This window comes from Oreochromis aureus, linkage group 1, assembly GCF_013358895.1.
Source record: "Oreochromis aureus strain Israel breed Guangdong linkage group 1, ZZ_aureus, whole genome shotgun sequence".
Taxonomy (NCBI): domain Eukaryota; kingdom Metazoa; phylum Chordata; class Actinopteri; order Cichliformes; family Cichlidae; genus Oreochromis; species Oreochromis aureus.
The window spans coordinates 41322685-41340537 of record NC_052942.1 but is presented as its reverse complement, the minus strand read 5'-3'; the positions used below and the strand labels follow the sequence as shown (position 1 = coordinate 41340537).

At 46.4% G+C, this 17853-nt stretch overlaps 1 protein-coding gene across 5 annotated transcripts in view; it reads right to left on the bottom strand.

Moving 5' to 3' along the window:
• znf536 (zinc finger protein 536) overlaps positions 1–16188 on the bottom strand; it is a 191108-nt gene extending 174920 nt beyond the window's left edge. For 2 of the 5 annotated variants that reach the window (XM_039614230.1, XM_039614256.1), the window contains exon 1: positions 716–1183. The gene's annotated coding sequence lies outside the window, so the exon portion shown is untranslated. Of the gene's footprint in view, positions 1–352; positions 407–715; positions 1184–14898; positions 14999–15101; positions 15179–16018 lie in introns of those variants that run through there. The other 3 variants (XM_039614233.1, XM_039614238.1, XM_039614241.1) reach the window with 3 other exon arrangements.
• Between the last annotated feature and the right edge of the window lie 1665 nt (positions 16189–17853).

The following is a 17853-nucleotide window of genomic DNA, read 5'->3' as shown; positions in this document are numbered from 1 at the left end:
AACACACACATACACCGCAGTGACAGCGGCTCCCAAAAATGTCCATGTCAGCGCGCGACCGTGCGCACACACGCACGTGCCCCGTCGGTCAAAGCGGACCTAGGCACAAAATGGCAGGTCTCCGGAACTTTGCCCCCCCCCCCGGCCTCGGAGCCGCAGCAAAGTTGCGGGTTCCGCCGCCGCGCGCACTTTACGCACACGCGGGGCTTCGGAGCAGAAACCCGCGGCGGGTGGAGGCGGCTCCACCGCCGCGAGTTAGAGTCTGTGCTGGTGTCGCTGCTCCAATAATTGCTGTGATTTTCTAATCATGGGGGTGTGAGGGGGTGACACGGCCCGGCCCGGCTCCTCTCACCTCTGACGAGTTCTGCTCGGTCCTCCCTGCGGACACTTTCCCGTCAGATGCACCGGTATGAGCCGCTCCTGCCGCCCCGAGCCGCCGGCCAGCAGCCCACCCCCCCTCCCACTCCTCCCCGCCCGGTGAGCGTGGCGGTACAGAGCCGCTCCGCTCCGGCGTCGCAGCTGCCGAGCCCGGCGGTGATCGCGCCCATAATCCGCTCCTGGGCGGCTCTCCCCCGGTGGGAGGAAGAGCGCCTCGCGCCCACCTCCGAGAGTTTCTGACCTTCAAGTCCCACAAACACGTTTGAATCCCGGGCTGCTCTCCGGCACCGAGCCCGGCGGGTGCCCGCTCCCCGCTCCCAAAAGTCGGATCGCTTACCTTGGGTGAGCCGCGCGGTCCTCTCCTCCGCTCCTCGCCGCAGAAAGTCCGGGATAAACGAGTGTTTCCTGCTCTGCGTCCTGAGCGCCGCTTAACACGAGTAACGAGTGCTAAAAATGACGCTCATCTATCTGCGCTGTAACCTTGTGGCGTATTTAATGTAAATAAGCCTCGTTGTGCTGCCAATCCCCGCGCACACACGCAAAGCCGCTCCTCGGGGACTCGCGCCGATGTTTTAACGCTTTATTATTTGTGCCTGAACGCGCGAGAGAAGAGAATTATTAGAGAATATGACAGATCGATAACGCGACTGCAACGGATGGCTCTCCGCGCACGGCTCCGTGGAAGCGATCCCTGCCCGGAGTGAAAAAAGAAAAAAGAGTTTTCTTTGAGGAGGGGAGATTTCCAACAGGAGACCTCAACTTCGAGTTGGCACAACTTTTTTTACGCGATGCGTAAAGAAAAAAAAAAAGCACACATGACAGAAAGACGTCGCGCACTGGCTCGACTGCAACTACAGGCTGCCTGTGCGCGGTGCTTTGGATATATTATGCTTCTATAGGGGGGTGGAAGAGACTGAATAATGCAATTATAGATTCAGTGTCCCAGCCTTGACAAAAGACAGGGCTTCAATGGAGGCTTTGTTAAAGGATTATATAATGATTATGGGGTAATTATGGGAACGGTTTGGTAATAATAAAAAAGTATCAAGTGCTCTCTTGTACGGACAGCTTGTTTTCTACAATGTAAGAGCACGATAAGACGGACGGACAGACAGACAGGCAGGCGGTGCTGCTGACAGCTAGTGGCGGGATGACGGCAGACAGCCTCGATTATTCAAAATGTCGAACCGAGAGAGGCATTAATGTCAGCGCCTGAGATGCTATCAGATGTCCGCGGAACCGGACGTGGGCCCACAGCGGGGTATCTGGGGGTCATATTCAGAAGAGCCCCCCCTCCCAGCTCCCAGCCCCTGCTCTCGTGATCTTCTCCCCTCTGCGTGCTGCTTGTGTCACGCTGAGGAACATGGAAGCGGTCAGTGTGACAGCGCGCAGGAGTCAAACACCTCCACGTCTTTTCTGAATTCCACGCAGACAACTTTCCCCGCGTGAAATCTACACGCAGCTGCGGCGAGCAGCTTTCATTCCAACCACGGGGCAAACGAGAGAGGCTGTAACATCCCGTGCCAGCCCCTGGCCGCCAGCAGCCTGCTTTTAAAAGATATTTGCAGCTCTGTGACACATTAGTGGACCAGCTCGCTGCCTCATTATGCGCTATGAAAATCTGATTCCCATGCTGCTCCTAAATGCTCCCACGGAATTCACTTTCTTTTCTTCGTTTTTCTTGAGCATTTTCCAACATAATAATAAAAAACTTTTCCTCCTCCTCCCCCCAAGAAATTAGCATAAGCATTCCCCATCAATAACAGGGCTATCTCTATGGGAGTGATAGCAGCGAGCAGTAGGGGTGTTTCTTTTACCGATTATCCATGGATCAACAGCGCGTCATCAGCTCCTTTTGAACTTGTTATAGCAAGTCAAGTGATTCTTTATCGGCTGACAGGCCTGACAATCCGTCGGCGCTGGGAAAGCAGGTCCAAAGGAAGTGGCCATATGGACTTGAGCATGCAAATTTACAACAATGCGCACAACTCGTGTTGTTCTCCGCGACGCACGGCGACGTGGAAAGGCGAGAAACACGCGTGCAGGTGGACCGTCAGCGCGTGCACGTGTGCGACACACACCGACACGCTGGCCTGTGCACGCCGGACAATTAAAGCGAAAATCACTACGATGGTTTTAATATTAATTAGTCAAACGAATTTGAAATATTTTCCCTTATTTAATCAGTTTATGTAATAAAAATGGCAAACAAAAGTATTTTATGAATTATATTTTTTCTCTTAAATTTAATAAAAGTCCAGACGTTAAAAATAAAAATAATAATAATAATAATAATTAGAGCAAAACATAATAAACACATGAACAAATATCTACATTAGCTACTGAGGGAAATACAAAAACATCCAAAATTAGGAAACATTTATACTGTAATGACAGTAATGTCTGACTGTCTCACATGATGACTGAAAACCACCTTAAATTCATGTAAGGTGAAAAACTAAGATTTTGTTGATTTTTTGGAGGGACAAATTTACATAATAATAACAACAAAAAACTAATCAATAAAATCAGAAATAGATCCAGGGTCAGCTGGAAATAAGAAACAGTGCTGGGACAGTTTTCAGTTGGATGTAGGTCAGTTAGTCAGACCCAGAATAACTCTGTAAATAAGAATATCACAGTGTTTGAGTCGGTGGAAGGACAAAGCAGATCAAATCAGTGATTTAGCTCCGGTATATAATCTGGCAGGGTGAGTACAAGCTTTAGTCCTGGTGATGACTCTCAGTCCGCCACAATAGACAGTATGCAGTCAATGCATAAATATCACAATAATCCAACACTGACAGAGAGTGAACGCAGGACGTCTCTGACCTCAAACAAAAGAAAAATCCAGCTTGAACTTGAGTTTTCTCTGAATGTGTTTCTTAATGTGAGACATAAAAGAGGGTCAGATATAAAATAACAGCCCGAGTATTTGTACTGAGGTACCGATTCAGTGTGAGAGATTCAGTGGTTTTAATTTGTCGAGCATTAGTTTACTTTTATTAGCATACAGAACAAACTGCAGAGGGTTTAAAAGCTGATTACAGTCAACATCACTACCACCAAAACTCTCTGTATTTTAAATGAAACAGAGTGGTCCCAGGATGGAGCCCTGCGGCACGCCGTCATCAGCCAGCTGTTTACATCCCAGCAGCACAAAATAACAACATTTCATCAAAGCTGCCGGTGTCCTTATCATCAGTCATGTGATATACATGCAACGGTGAGACACGTGTTTACTCTGATCTTTTTTTTTTTTTCTGCTAGCAAAGAAAAGACACGCAAAGGCAAAAACCAGCCGTCCACAGTCGGGTCGACAGTCTGATAATCAGTGCTTACAGCTCTAAAAGCCATCCAGCGTTCGTGGATGCTCGACACCTGACGCAGGACAATCCACCCACGACGCCGTCAAAGGAAAGCAAAGCAAGCCCCAAAACACGAATCTGCAAAAGGTCCAGCACGCCGCCCTGACCTCTAAAGGTGGATGGTTTTACGTTAATCGTATTTTCACTGTAACCAGGTTTTGCTTCAGGGCCCAGTGTGTCCCTCTGATGGTTTTAACCATTTACAAACCTTTATAAACTTTAACCACCAAGTCTTTTATTTGAAACCAACCTGGGACACACAAACATGATGAATTTAACAGTAAATTTAAAAAAAGTTTCACTCCCTTTATTTTATTTGAATTTACTCAAGATGTGAGTTTGACAACGCTAAATAATAAAAAATAAAACGCCTCTGATCAAATTACATCTGGATTATTTCAAAGTTAGAGAGGAGAAGCCACGCGTACGTGACAAACTGTCGCAAGATTTGCGTTTAAAATCAATTTTTAGTTACAGAAAATAATATTAATAGTGTGAGCTCAGAGCAGATGATGCTTCGGGCTCCAACAGGTGCGTCAGGTGCGTTTTCAATCCAGCGCAGCCATGTTTGAACGCCCCCTCGGCCTCGCTAACGGTTCCTTTCAAAATGACCGCGAGCCGGTAAACAAGGAGGACAGAGTTTGGAGGCGTCCTGTATTCTGGGCTCGGTCGAACAGGCTGCCTTTCTGTGTGTGTGTTTGTGCTGAAGGGAGAGGAGGCAGAGGGAGTGTTGGCCGGCAGTCCTGGGAGGGTCATCGCTGCCTTATTACTGCCATGTTAGTGACTAGCAGCTGAAGATGGCTCCACTCCCTGCCCCTCTGCTTGGGAGTCATCCAAGACAGCGTGCTCCAAAAACAGACCGGCCACTGTTCGCCTCTCAGATAGATTAAGATGTTATTCCACTGCTCCGGCCATCTCGATCTGCCTCTCTGTGTCTGCCTGCCCCGCACCGAGCCCAGATTTACCACATGGCCTCCTGCTCGTCAGCATCTCCAGAGGCCTCGTGCTAATTTCATCTGGGAGCAGATACAACAGTGTAAGAGCATGGGTGCAATATGACAGCAAGGTTTTCTGCCGCTGAGGGAAACATGTCTCTGTCTGTGTGTATGTGTGTGTGTGTCGCTGTGATGACTGCATGCATCTCCAAAGCCACATATTGTGCCCAGTTTAGATTTAAATGCAAACACAGCCAAGACTTTGGCTTTCCCCGGAGGAAAAGAAATGCTTTTCTTTACTTCAAATTGAGTTTCTCAAAGTCTAATTTGTAGCAGGCCTTTGATGAACAAATGTTTTCAGACTATCCTGCTATAATGAAAAGGGAGTGAGTGCAATTTTAAACAATCTGAAGCCCTGAACCCTCCCTGACTGTAAACTTTAAAAATTAAACTTTAGAATTTGTATCAATTACACTTTCAAGTTCTGACAGGGCCTTAAATAACAGCCAGGAGCGCCGCTATGGAAAATGTTTACCGCTCCAGATCCATTTCCACTGCAGTCCGTCTCCTCCGCCACTGACATCAATTCCTCATGTGAGGCATTTACATTTTCAACAAATACACACCGAACACACACACTACCGTCCCGGGCGCTCCCCCGATGACTGGGGTCAACGAGTGTGCGTGTTTGTCAGCTCTGATCGTTAATGAAACGCTCGCACAAATACAGCACGGGCAAATATTTAGAGGCCGGCCTGAGGTTTCATCACAGACAAATGTGCGATTCTTCGGGGAGAGCTATACTTCTTTATTTGCCCGGATACGGCGTATACCCAAGATCAAACTTGTCTGGGCTTGATGAATGCGGAGCGGCAGGAAGTATACTGCCTTTGACCGATAAGCAGTGTGATTTTAATTTAAATCATATGAATCAATGTCTGCCCGGAGCAAAAATAAAATATATTTAAATGAAACCATCTGACTCTAATTGATTAAGAACAATGTTCCACATAGTAGGTCTAGAATATCCTTGTTTTGATACTGATTTGATTTCTATGTGTTCATGTATCTCAGCCCCAGTTTGGGCCTCTCGTGTGTGGCTATTACATTCAAGTCACAGCAGGGACCCCCCCTCCCCGAGCGTACCAGCTCGGTCTCAGCGAGGAGACGGAGGGGAAATGTGATCTGTTTGTTCTGCTTGGACATGACTTGTTTTTTGTGACCATCCGCACAAATGTGAAACACAAGTATTTCAATGCAAAGAAAGCTTCACGCCCCCCCCCACACACACACACACACAGATTTTATTCAAGTCCGTCCTCCCACGGGAGCTCATCACTGGGGAAACCTGGCAAACGTGGTCAGCTTTGGATTAGGCTTCACCGAACGCCGAAGGAGGAAGAGCACCTCCCAGGCCACGGTTCTCAAAGGGCGGAGCAGACGTGGACGCCGCACCGCTCCGCGAAGAGTTCAATTTACTTTTCTTCACATAACACCGACCGCGGTCACCTCAAGGTGCTTTGTATTGAAAAGTAAAGACGCCTCCCTACGAACGAGCACTCGGGTTAGGGAATCATGCTTCCTGTTTCTTGTGACTCATCTGTGGAAAATAACACGCTCCAGCATGCGCATGGGTGTCAACAGGACTTTCAACGAGTGTAACAGACAAGGCTACTCGGCCGTCGGGTCTCCAGCTGTTCGTGACTATAAGCTAGGCTTTAGAGTCCTAGCTGCTCCTCCTCCACACCTGAGGTGACCACTACAGGTAAGCGCTACAGGTCGTCTCCACGAGCTGCAGTCAAAATGAGTGGCAGGTGTTTTTCGCGTCATCCTCAGAGAAATATGCTGGGGGGAGGTTTAACCAGCTCCCAAGTCTGAACTGAGTAACTTCAAGGTGACAACACACAGCAGGCTCGAATTACTTACCTACAGTGTAAAAGTGTTTTTCTGAAAAATCAAACCAATCAGAGCCAAACTGGAACTAATCACAGATCAATCACTCGCTCAGTCAGAGGGACTCCGATGCTGGCTCCACCACAGCAAACACATCTGGATGTTTTCATGCTCCCAGACACTCTCCAGCTCACCGTGTCCTGTCCCCTCACCTTTCCACCACAGTCCATATTTCCTGGATAGTGTGCTATCATATTTTACTATTACCTATCAATTGGTTTCTAATCGCAGTAACGAGGCAGCTAGCTGGCTGGTGACAGAGCGCTAACGGCCTCGTAGGGAACATTAAGGAGGCCGGGTTATGCTGTGGGCCGTTAACTACCTACAGGCACTGGCTAATGGCTGCAAATGACCTCCTCAGTGGCTATTAGCACATAATTAGAACCTGCAGACCAGTGGTGACCTCCGCCGGACACACGTGATTACTCTTCTGCCCGTGTTCGCCCATATTTTCACTTCCTCTTTTCCTTCAAACCCTGCGTTTTCCTCTTTCCCTTTTCTTTCCCGATCCTGTCCTGTAGGATTCCTTTCCACGCCTCCTTCTCATCTCCTTTTTCTGTAATGCTGTAGGATTACATTCACTCCCCGGTGGGAAGACTACCACTAAAATTAATCTCTTTGTGGTGCCCCGGTATAAAAATACTGCCTTAAACTTGATGTGACGGTGTTGATATAACAGTGTGAACGTGAGAAGAAATGCAGGTCTCTGAGCTGCTGGCAGCACCTGACTGAGCAGCTCTTCCTTAAATCAGAGATGATGTGTCTGAGGCGTGAACAGAGATGAAGCGAAGGTGCTGCCGCACCACAAAAGAGCTCAGTGGCACTAACCTCTGTGTACACTTCAGCGACAGTCTCCTGTTACCCAGAACAAAAGACACGCTAACTGGTGTCAGCTCAGGAGCACTGGGAGAACAATGAGAAGGAATGTGCTGATTTCTGCGTGTGTGTATGTGGAAAAGGCAACTCAGTACCAATGCCTTAAATTATCAGTGAATTATCTCTGAGCCTGTGGGAATTATGTGGGTTATTTGTAACAAGCAGTCAAGGACAAGTGAGCCTCGTGTTACAACTATGAGATGAATACTAAACACAAAAAAATAAATTCCTGGCAAACTCTTTATCTCTGCATCTCCTAGCCTTGGAAATAAGGAGCAGGTACACTTTCCTGCGCGCTGCTGGAGAAGAAGCTGCTGCTGCTTCTGATGACGTATGGCAGGGAGCTGGACAAACGCTACTGGCACCGCCACCAACACAGTAAATACAGCTGTTGTACCCCCCGACCATGTCACTGGTTTGGCACAATAGCACAGTATGGTGATGCTTAGTCAGTCAGTCAGCGTGATGTCACAAAGAGAGGAGCCGTCAGGATCCAGGAAACACAACAAATTCCTCCCTTTACTCTTCTGTATTCTTCAAAAAGTTAGCCTGACTCTGGGACTTCAGCAGGTTTGTACATATGTGTCACCACTCTGTCTGCCGCTTCCCCAGAAAAACCCTATGACAAACTGGCACTGCATTAAAGCAGGCAATCCATCCATCGTCCGTACCAGGTTATCCTGTGCGGGGTCACAGGGTGGCTTAAGATTATCCAGCTTAAGGCAGGAAGTGCACAACCTGGACATGTCATGCACCGTGCCCGTTATAAGCCCGTTCATTTTCAGCCCCGGGGATAATAACGTTTATTTGTGAAGCACTTGTAAAAACCCCGACGTGACAAAAAGATATAAAAACACAAATAATATGAGAGAAGAATAGAAAGCTTGCATTTAAACTCTGAGGGTATAAAAGCCGTTTAGAACAGAGCTCGACCACATCCTGGTGATTTAAAACAGGCAGCAAGTGTGATTTTAAAAGCGTCGGGCTGAACAAAGCTGGGACCGCGGCAGCGAGTCGGAGCTCCCGGCCTCAGATTTTCATTTATACAATGAATTGTTTCAAGCAGCATTCAGGCCTGGATCACGACACCCTGAACCCTCCCTTAGTTACGCCCCCGCTGGGGGCATCGCTAACCAGCCTCCCTGAGCCTGGTTCTGCTGGAAGTTTCTTCCTGAGTTTTTCCTCCCCACTCTCACTAAGAGCTCGTTCTTAGGGGGTCATGTGATTGTTGGGTCTTTAGCTTACAAGCACTATGAGGTGACTGTTGCTGTGATTAGGTGCTACATGTTTGATCCTTAAAGACGTTTGGGAACCACGATTGTGTCATTTCTCTTGTTTTGAAATTGCTCTCCCAAATCCATCAAAGCACATCACAAACTCTTAACTTTGCTCCAGAACACATCCGCTTATTGTTTCTCTCCGGTTCCCCCTTTTCTGATATCAAATTTCTACATTAGGAGTTCTGACATATCAAAATATATATATTATATATATATATATGTGTGTGTGTGTCATTTCTTCTATCAAGGCCAGCCTCTGTTTAGCAAATAAAGCCTTAAATGACTGTTGGTTACCTGCTGAACCCTCCAAACTTGACTTGACTTCATATTAACTAACACAGCATCCATGTGGGATAAATCCTAAGAGCAGCTCCACCATGATTAGGCCTCTGTGATCCTCTGTGAGGCCCGAGAACCGCACACTGCCCACCAGAGGCTGAAGATGGCTACTGCAGATGAGGAGAGCGTGGGTGGGAGCCAACGTGAGGTCAAGCCAACGGGGAGTATTCAGATATCCCAATTTCCTGTCCTGTGTCACCAGGTCTTAAGGAGCTGTTGTGGACTGTGTCATGAGTCCCTCTCTCTCTCACACACACACACACACACACACACACACACACTGCAGCCTGAATTCATTTGTTTTCATTTGCTCTCTGTCAGCAGTGCTTCAGTCTCTCTGCTCACAGGGTTTCAGTCACTGCTGCCTCTTCATTCTGTCCTGCACACACCTTTAAGGGGGAAGCACACGTCACGCGATGCTCACGCACGCACTGCACGGCACGGCCGACAGCGAGGATCGCGGCCTCAGCGTGGGCCAATTACGGTGGAAAACGGCGCCGTGTCCAAAAATAGTCCCCAGTTTGGATGGCGTCTTGTTTCAGGGGGGTTCCAGCCGAGTGTGGCGCAGCAGCAGCAGCAGCAGCAGCACCAGCAGCAGCGGCTGTGCAGTACGATGGTCAAATATCGGGCATGCACGTGGAAATGCGTACACTAACGCAGACGCACAAATGACATTCAGATGTGCGATCCATATCACACGCACTAGAAGCATGGGAGCAGGAAAAGGTTATTCCTCGAGCGCAGGTGGGAGCAAAGCTTTAACCTGTAAGAGAAGAGGAAGATGGTGGAAATTGCACTTCTCTGTCATCCATTTCCCGGAGATGGCTGCAAACCCCTGGACACACTTAATCAGGAAAAGGGCACACCTCCGAGTATCCATTCTTTTGTAATGGCATTATACCGCACAAGTAAGATTTAGAGATCCCTTAATGTGGCACAGTCTTCTGCATAAAAGTATATACAAAGGTTAATATTGCAATAATATGTTCCTGGAGGGCATTGTAATCATTATCTCTCTGGTGGTATCAATTAGAAGCACTTTACTGCAGGTAATGACTAAGATTCCGGTGCAAAATGACATTATTATTATTATCCCCATCTATAATTTCAGAGTGGATACACAAGACGTGGAAGAAAAAAAGAGAAGCATAAGTTCAACCAAAGGTAGGCTTAAAAAGTGAGAGGACTTTTTCCTGTTGGACCGGAGGAAGCTTCTGCACACGTGCATCAAAGGGCCGAATAACACGGAGAAAAACTAGCACTCTCCTATTCACCACCTGACTGCATGTACCGGTTTGCTCAAAGTAGCTGTGTGGGTATGAGGAGGGGGAACCGGGCGAGACAGTGAGAGAGATCTGAGGAAGAAAGCTTCAGCAACCTGGCAACAAATATTTGCATTTCTCAAAGCACAGGAGTGTTGTTCTTTGCTCGCTTCTATTTATCCGCACAGACAAAGTGAGGGGGAAAAGGTTTGAAATGTCTGAGAATATGAGCGTCTGCCTGTTTGTGTTTAGCTCCCCCTCACCCCAAAATCCACAGCATGAATAATTAAGACAGAAGAAATGCTTCAGGTTGTCCGAGTCGGAGGAGAAGGGCCTGGACTTTTGATTCAGCCCGTTTATATTTAATAAGCACGCACCGAGGCGCCTTTTTTTTTAAAGAACTTAATTGGACGTCAGTGACATCCATTACAGGGTTGTCATGGCGTTGACCTTTCCACGGAGGCGATTCATAACCAGGAAGTTACACGAGCCAGGTTGCTGCCTCCTCTGTCACACCCACCCTGACGACGCTCCATCGGTCACACCATCTCTCAGCGATAAACCTCGCACGTGCTCATCGGCGGCGCCGCTCTTCAGATAATCCCGAGCTGGCTTCCTATTGTCGCCGTCCATATCTGAGCTGTGCTCTTAATGATAATTACTATACAGGGGATGCGTCTGTGTGACGCTTGCTACAAGTGGACGCAGCTTTAAAGAGCACAGAGTCCAGATGCTTTAATTAACCAAAAATCCCTGCAAGTAAAGCCGAGGCTGATGGAGGACAAGATATTTGGTCAGTGTGAACAATTTATAATGGCTCCCTAAACTTTCAGCTTAGAGGAAGCGCAGATAAGAGCGTAAAATAATTAAAACTACAGCATCAATTTAGGCCGAGGCATGCAGCGCGCTCACGATGTAAGTCCTTATAATCACAGCTGCCTTTTGTTTATGGAAAACCTTAAAACAGGAACACGGGGGCCCTTGGTAACCCGCACAGGACACGCTACCCCCTGAATCCACTTCAGGTAAAACTGCTGATGCACGTTTTATGAACCGATGTTTCAGATCAGACCCAGCAGAAACCCCCGACGCTCTGTGCTGGGCTCAGAGGTTTCCGTCACATTTCAGGCTGCTTAGAAACTAAAAGAGCATCACAGGTGAGTGAGGGCGCTCTGTGCCCGAGCAGCTACTCCTGTCACACCACGTCTTATGTACCGATGTGTATGGGTAAAGAGGAGGTGGTCTCGATGGGCCAAAGAGCTCATCGCTGTCTCCATGCACGATCTGGACAAAGTGAGACATCCAGGCGACTTCTTCAGTCTCTCACGGCACTTCCTGTTTGGCTGATTTTGCTTTTTTTTTACCCGACTACAGAGCTTTTTAGTTCTTTCCATCTTATCCAGGTATTCCATACATCCACAGCAATATTCCTCCTGAAAGAATTCTGAGGTGCTTCCAGATCAGATATCTAATCTTTGGATGAGGCTACTCCTCTAATGGTTAACCTGTACCAGAGCACGAGTTAGTGGAAGAGCAGGTGATTCATCTGAAATGTTCACATCTACACTTTATAATACAGCACACACACGCCTGCAATGTGATGATGTTCGTACAGGAAACAACAAGTGATACTTTAATTTTAGGTCATGTGTAAGTAACTATATTTAATGCATATAATCTGTAAGTAATTTTAAGTACTGCATCATTTTTTGATAGTTTTGCAGAAAAACAAACAATATTTCTCCATCTTACACTGAAGATCTTCTTCCTGCCTGAAGAGGAGGCACTCCTTGGCGCCATCATGATGAGGTCACACAGAGAAAATAAAAGGACTAACAGAGCATCCATCACACACATCAGCATAATGAAGAAAAGATGTAAAAAGGCCGGATTAATCCACTCCATAATACTCGTCTGTGTCCCGTAAAGTACAGAGTACTTATGACAAAAGTTTGTTTGTTTTACCTCAGAATTGCTATAAAAATGAAAAATACTTGACTCATGCAGTACTTTGATTTATTTTACCCCTTATTCTAGTGTGCCTGTTTATAGGTAAATATAATTTTAAATAAATTATAAATTGCATGTGATCACTTACACCCTCAGTCGGAGGCTGTATCACTGATAAATTTAGCAGGTAACATGAAAACCAAACCATAAAAGTGATAATGACCGACCTAAGGCACTGCCCTGGTTTCTGTGGCTGACCTTACCACACCTGTGGTTACAGGTAATCTTTCAAAGGTCTGAATAACTGAGACACATGGACGTTTATTATTGTAGTTGTAGCAGACAGAGAGCGATTATGATTATGAGCCTTTCACAGGTTCTCCACCTGCGACAGGTTCTGGTTAAACTGACCACGGCCCCTCCCGGCTCACAGAACAGGACCAGCTGCGGTCTGAGATGGTGGACGTGGAGTCCGTCAAACCCAGGGGTGAGACTCTCTGCAGAGCTGCCTGACCACCAACTCGGTCATTGGGAGAACACGTGTCGGGAGGAGATGGTTAGAGGTGACTGAATCTTTAAAAATCAGCAGTAAAGAGCAAAAATCCATCGTCCTCTGCTTTCAGATGAAATTCAATATAAAAGCCTCAAAACTAACAGCAGCAGCGTGAAGCTGAGATGGAAAGTTTGATTCCTGCAGCCTGTGAGGACGCTCGAGTGGCTCCAATAAATATCATTTTATCAAAACAAAAAATAAAGTAAACACGGCACAAAAGAAGACTTTGAAGCATGTGAGTCATCTCTGAAACCGCCGAAAACAAAGGTGGACGGAGCGACGGGCAGCAGCCCCCCCCCCCCCCCACCCCTCTGTGTATAATGTCTGCCACATTTTAACTTCCTCTCTATCCAAGCAACTTTCCTGTGTTTTGTATATGCTGTCATTTTCCAGACTGTTGCCTGTGACATATGAAATGTCGACCCGTGCACCTGCAGTTTGGGATCAGATAATCCAGTCGGAGCTCGGGTTAGCTGCATATCAAAGAGCGTGTTTATAGCCAGTGTTTATCTTATTGTCCGAGCAGTGTTTGCACGACACATCATGGAGAACATTATTCTTAAAGCGAGCCACATTCAAAAACAAAATCATGAAATCTGATTAGGGCAGCGTCCCTGCAGAGCACCACGTCGGAGTCTCCCTGGATCAGAGTGCCGTGCATCCGTCATGCTATAGAAGCTGTATACAGAGAGCGGGTCAGCTATAATAAAACGTCTCATTGTGGTTGCGTGTTGGCGAACAATTGCTCTTTCTCCAGATTCCAAGCCAAACTTCAGCGACACGGACAGGAAACACTAAACCAGGACATATATCCTCCGTCCACATACTGTTTACAACTCAGTACAATACGTTTCTGCTAAATCACCAAACACGGCGGGGCAGCGGGGAGGACAAAAGACAATCTGGACGCTGATAATCTCCCACTTAGAAAAAGAAGCAACAGTAAATAACCCGAGCGAGCGCATGCCAGTGGAGCAATAGGCTACGAGCGTGTAATGTTTAACTGAGCAATAACAGCAGAAAAGAGGGAGTTATAATCCTAAGTGTCTCCTATATTAGCGCAGATGAATCTAAAGTTAATATGAACAGGGCCGAGGTTATAGCACCTTCCTGAACGGTGCCGCAGCGCACCACGGCACAGCGGAGCCCGGAGGCAATAGGCAGAAACATAAGAGAAATGGAAAGGCTGAGCAATTCACCCAAAGGGATTAGATTTTAAATAGATATCAGCCCATATACGATTTCCTCTTTCTGTCTCTTGTCTGTAAGTGGGTGTAATTTGGAGTGCGTAATGAAGGAAAACGGAGCTATAGGTTAATCTCATTGACCTCCACACTCTGGGGATGACGGGTTATAGTTAGGCGATATACACCCATCTCCCCTGCCGGCGCGCTCCGCCTGCCCTCAGAGAGGTAATGAAAGTTGTGAAAGTGACTCGGAGCAGCGGGAAAGAAATACAGTTGTTCCAGTAAAGGGACATAAAGCCCGAAAGGAAATTCGCTCAGCCGGACTAAAGCGTGCAGCAGAATTCAGCTTAAACATCCAGCAGACTGCGCACTCACTGTTAACGTTACAGAGACAAAAACCCCGGGGATAGATCAGGAAGGGGCGGGAGGAGGCTAAAGGTGTGTGCACACAGGAAGTGTTTCAGCTGCTTTTTACTGTCATCCATCAGTCAAACAGAGCTCCTGCACCACTTTAAAAACAACAAAATCAGAGCTGTTAAAAACCAGTTACATGCTGGGTCTCCTGGCTCTGATAAACATGTCGGACAGTCAGGATCTGAGTTTTCTGAAATCTCAAAACTTTGATCTGGACACAGCGGTTAGCGGCACCACCCCAACAGCTGGGACGGGCAGTGCGAGCTGAGGTTTTTACTTTCCAACATGCACCCTTAACTGATGCTTAACTGTTTTCACACATATATGAAGGCTAAAGGAGTTAGCAGAACAGAAGTTAAAACATTATTCAAAAGAGACAAACTTCTGACTTAATTAGTTTTACCTCCAGATGTCCATCTTTGAGTTGATTGCCGTATGCGAATATGGTTAATCATGGGATGGTGCGCTGTCTGTGATAAAGCCTGCTTTACTTGCTTGTCATGCTGGAAGTGAGAAAAAAACCTTTTAAGTGGCCCGAAGGCTGGCAGTGATTTCTAAAGAATTTCTATTTAAGGAAAGCTAAACGCAAACTGACTGATTACACACCATTATAAGGACCGGGTGAAATCAAACAGGTACAGAAGGAAGTATAAAGATAGAAAAGCATATAAGAGCTGACACGAGCCGGCAAAATAACAATAGCAGATGGTTATAAGCTAACATTACGCCAGCTAATGTTTGGCCTAAAAATCACACTATCCCTCAATAAATAGTATTCATTCAACATTCTCACATCGAGTTTATTCACTAAGCATCTGAGTTCAACAATTTTACATCCACTTCAAAAACAGTTTCACTAACGCTGGCTAACACTAGCTAACAGAGGCTAAAAGTAGCAAGCAGAGGCTAACATGATCAAACAACAGCTAACAAAGGCTAACAATAGCTAACAGATGCTAAAAGCACAAAAACAGCAGCTAATAAAGGCTAAAAATAGCTAAGAGATGCTAGGAGTAGCTCACAACACAAAAACAGCAGATAATAAAGGCTAACGATAGGTAACAGAAGCTAACAGTAGCTCACAGCAGCTAATAAAGGCTAACACTAGCTGCCAGAAACTAACAATAGCTCACAGCAAGCAAAACAGCAGCTAATAAAGGCTAACAATAGCTATCAGATGCTAACAGTAGCTCACAGCAGCAAAAACAGCAGCTAATAAAGGCTAACGATAGCTAACAGAAGCTAACAGTAGCTCAAAGCAGCTATTAAAGGCTTATAATAGCTGACAGAAACTAACAATAGCTCACAGCAAACGAAACAGCAGCTAATAAAGACTACCAATAGCTAACAGATCCTAACAGCACAAAAACAGCATCTAATAAAGGCTAAAAATAGCTAACAGATGCTAACAGTACCTCACACGACAGAAAAAAAGCAGCTAATAAAGGCTAAAAATAGCTAACAGATGCTAACAGTAGCTCACAGCAGCAAAAACAGTAGCACTTAACGACACATGCACATACCCTCAACAGCTCACTTCAGTATGGCAGTCAGAAATGGGGATGTCTGTCTCATCAAATCCAAATCCTTTCGCAAAGTTTTACAGCCTCTTCCAGAGTAAGTAAAGCTGGACATTTACAGCTAAGGTAAGCAGCAGAGCCTTTGGCAGACAGGGAAAATCTCTGGGGCGGATCTGGCTCGTTATGGTGTGTAGCCTAAGTTTAATCTCTATTGGCTGACAACCCCTCCCAATTATTCACTGAACAGGAGGGGTAAGAAAACAGAACTCGGCAGACTTCAACCAACTAACATGTAACAGAGAAATTTTTACACGCTGTAACTTTACGATTGATGTGAGACAACGTTGAGACACATAAACTATTACAAAGTTTGGAGACTCTGGAAGACTTTAATGACCCTCAGGAACCCTGACAGTGTCACCCACACTGTGTTTGTACTTCTGCCAGTGCTGTATTGTATTATACTGTATACAGTATACAGTAGTAGCACACAAAGAGTGCAACTGCGTCAAATTCATGAAAGATGAGACAAAAACGTAGCGGTAAAAATTCCGGCGCCCTCGGACCAGAAGCCATAAAGTTCCTTTAACGGGATACGTGGAGTCCCTTTGTGCTGCCGTGCGATGGCCTCACAGGTTTAAAGAGGCAGGCGTCCAGTGACGTGACCAGCTTGGCTCAGGTTAGAAAGCACACACAAAAGGACCAAGTCGAGTGTGGGCTGTGCCGCTGATTCTGACTTTACCGGGGGAGGCCCAGTTTGTATTACACGTCCTTAAGACAATAAAGTCAACTCTTTGTCCCTTGCAGCGATACGATAGCGCGCGTCCCACTCGGCTCCTCGTTGGGTGATCGCCGTGAGCGTTCGGCGTGACTCTGTGTGCGTTTTCCTTTCCACTGTGTCTGACTTTGTAACTATATCTGTTCTTACCTTCCCAGAAAAATAAATAAAAGCTCTCCTGCTACTCCCACTACATAAAGGGGAGGCAGGGCTCACATAATCGTTTGAGACCGGGACAAACTGGGCCCATTGATATCTGTGTATTTATTACGCCTATGGCAATATAAGGCAGAGCAGAGTGAGATATCAGCTTACCTTGAGCGCTGCGAGACAGTGAGCGAGTTTAAGATAAAGGATATTTAATATCCAGCGCACACCGGCAGGGGCCTAAGCCTCTAATAGCACTTGGGGTTTCTGAGCAGGTAATGCCTTCATCTTTGTCTAAACACACTTTTATGGACTTTAACTGTAATGATATAAAGAGAGAGGGGGTCACAGATAAATGTAGCGTAATGGCTCAAAGCTGAAGATTAGCCATGTATCATGTCTGGGGGGATAATGCTTCAAGGCAGTTCTTCCAAAAGGTGTTATCTGCAGCCGAAGAAAGCCGAGAGAGGAAGACACGCGCGCGTGCACGCGCTCAGACACGTATATTAAATAATGACCTCCTCCTCCTCCTCCTCCCGTCTTCTTTCCTGCTTTTCTTTTAACGGCGCTTTGCATTTTGTCACATTGCGTTAGAATCAGTGGCGGGGACATTTGCGCTGTAATGAAGCCAACCTACATCGTTGGCGACAAACATTACCGGGGTGATGCACCTCCTGTGTTCTAGGACACATTACCTTTGCTTATTTGGTGTCTAAATGATAATGAGAATTCGTGTGATAACCTATATCATTTACATCTGAACGTGAATCTTAAAAAAAGGAAAAGGTGTGCTGTCTTTATTCCGCAGATCAATCAGGTGGCCCGCACATCCATTAGGGAGGAGGAAGAATCCAACAACGGTTAACTGGGAGCGTGAGTGAGTGAGGGGAAACAATAGTGTTGTTGTCCTAAT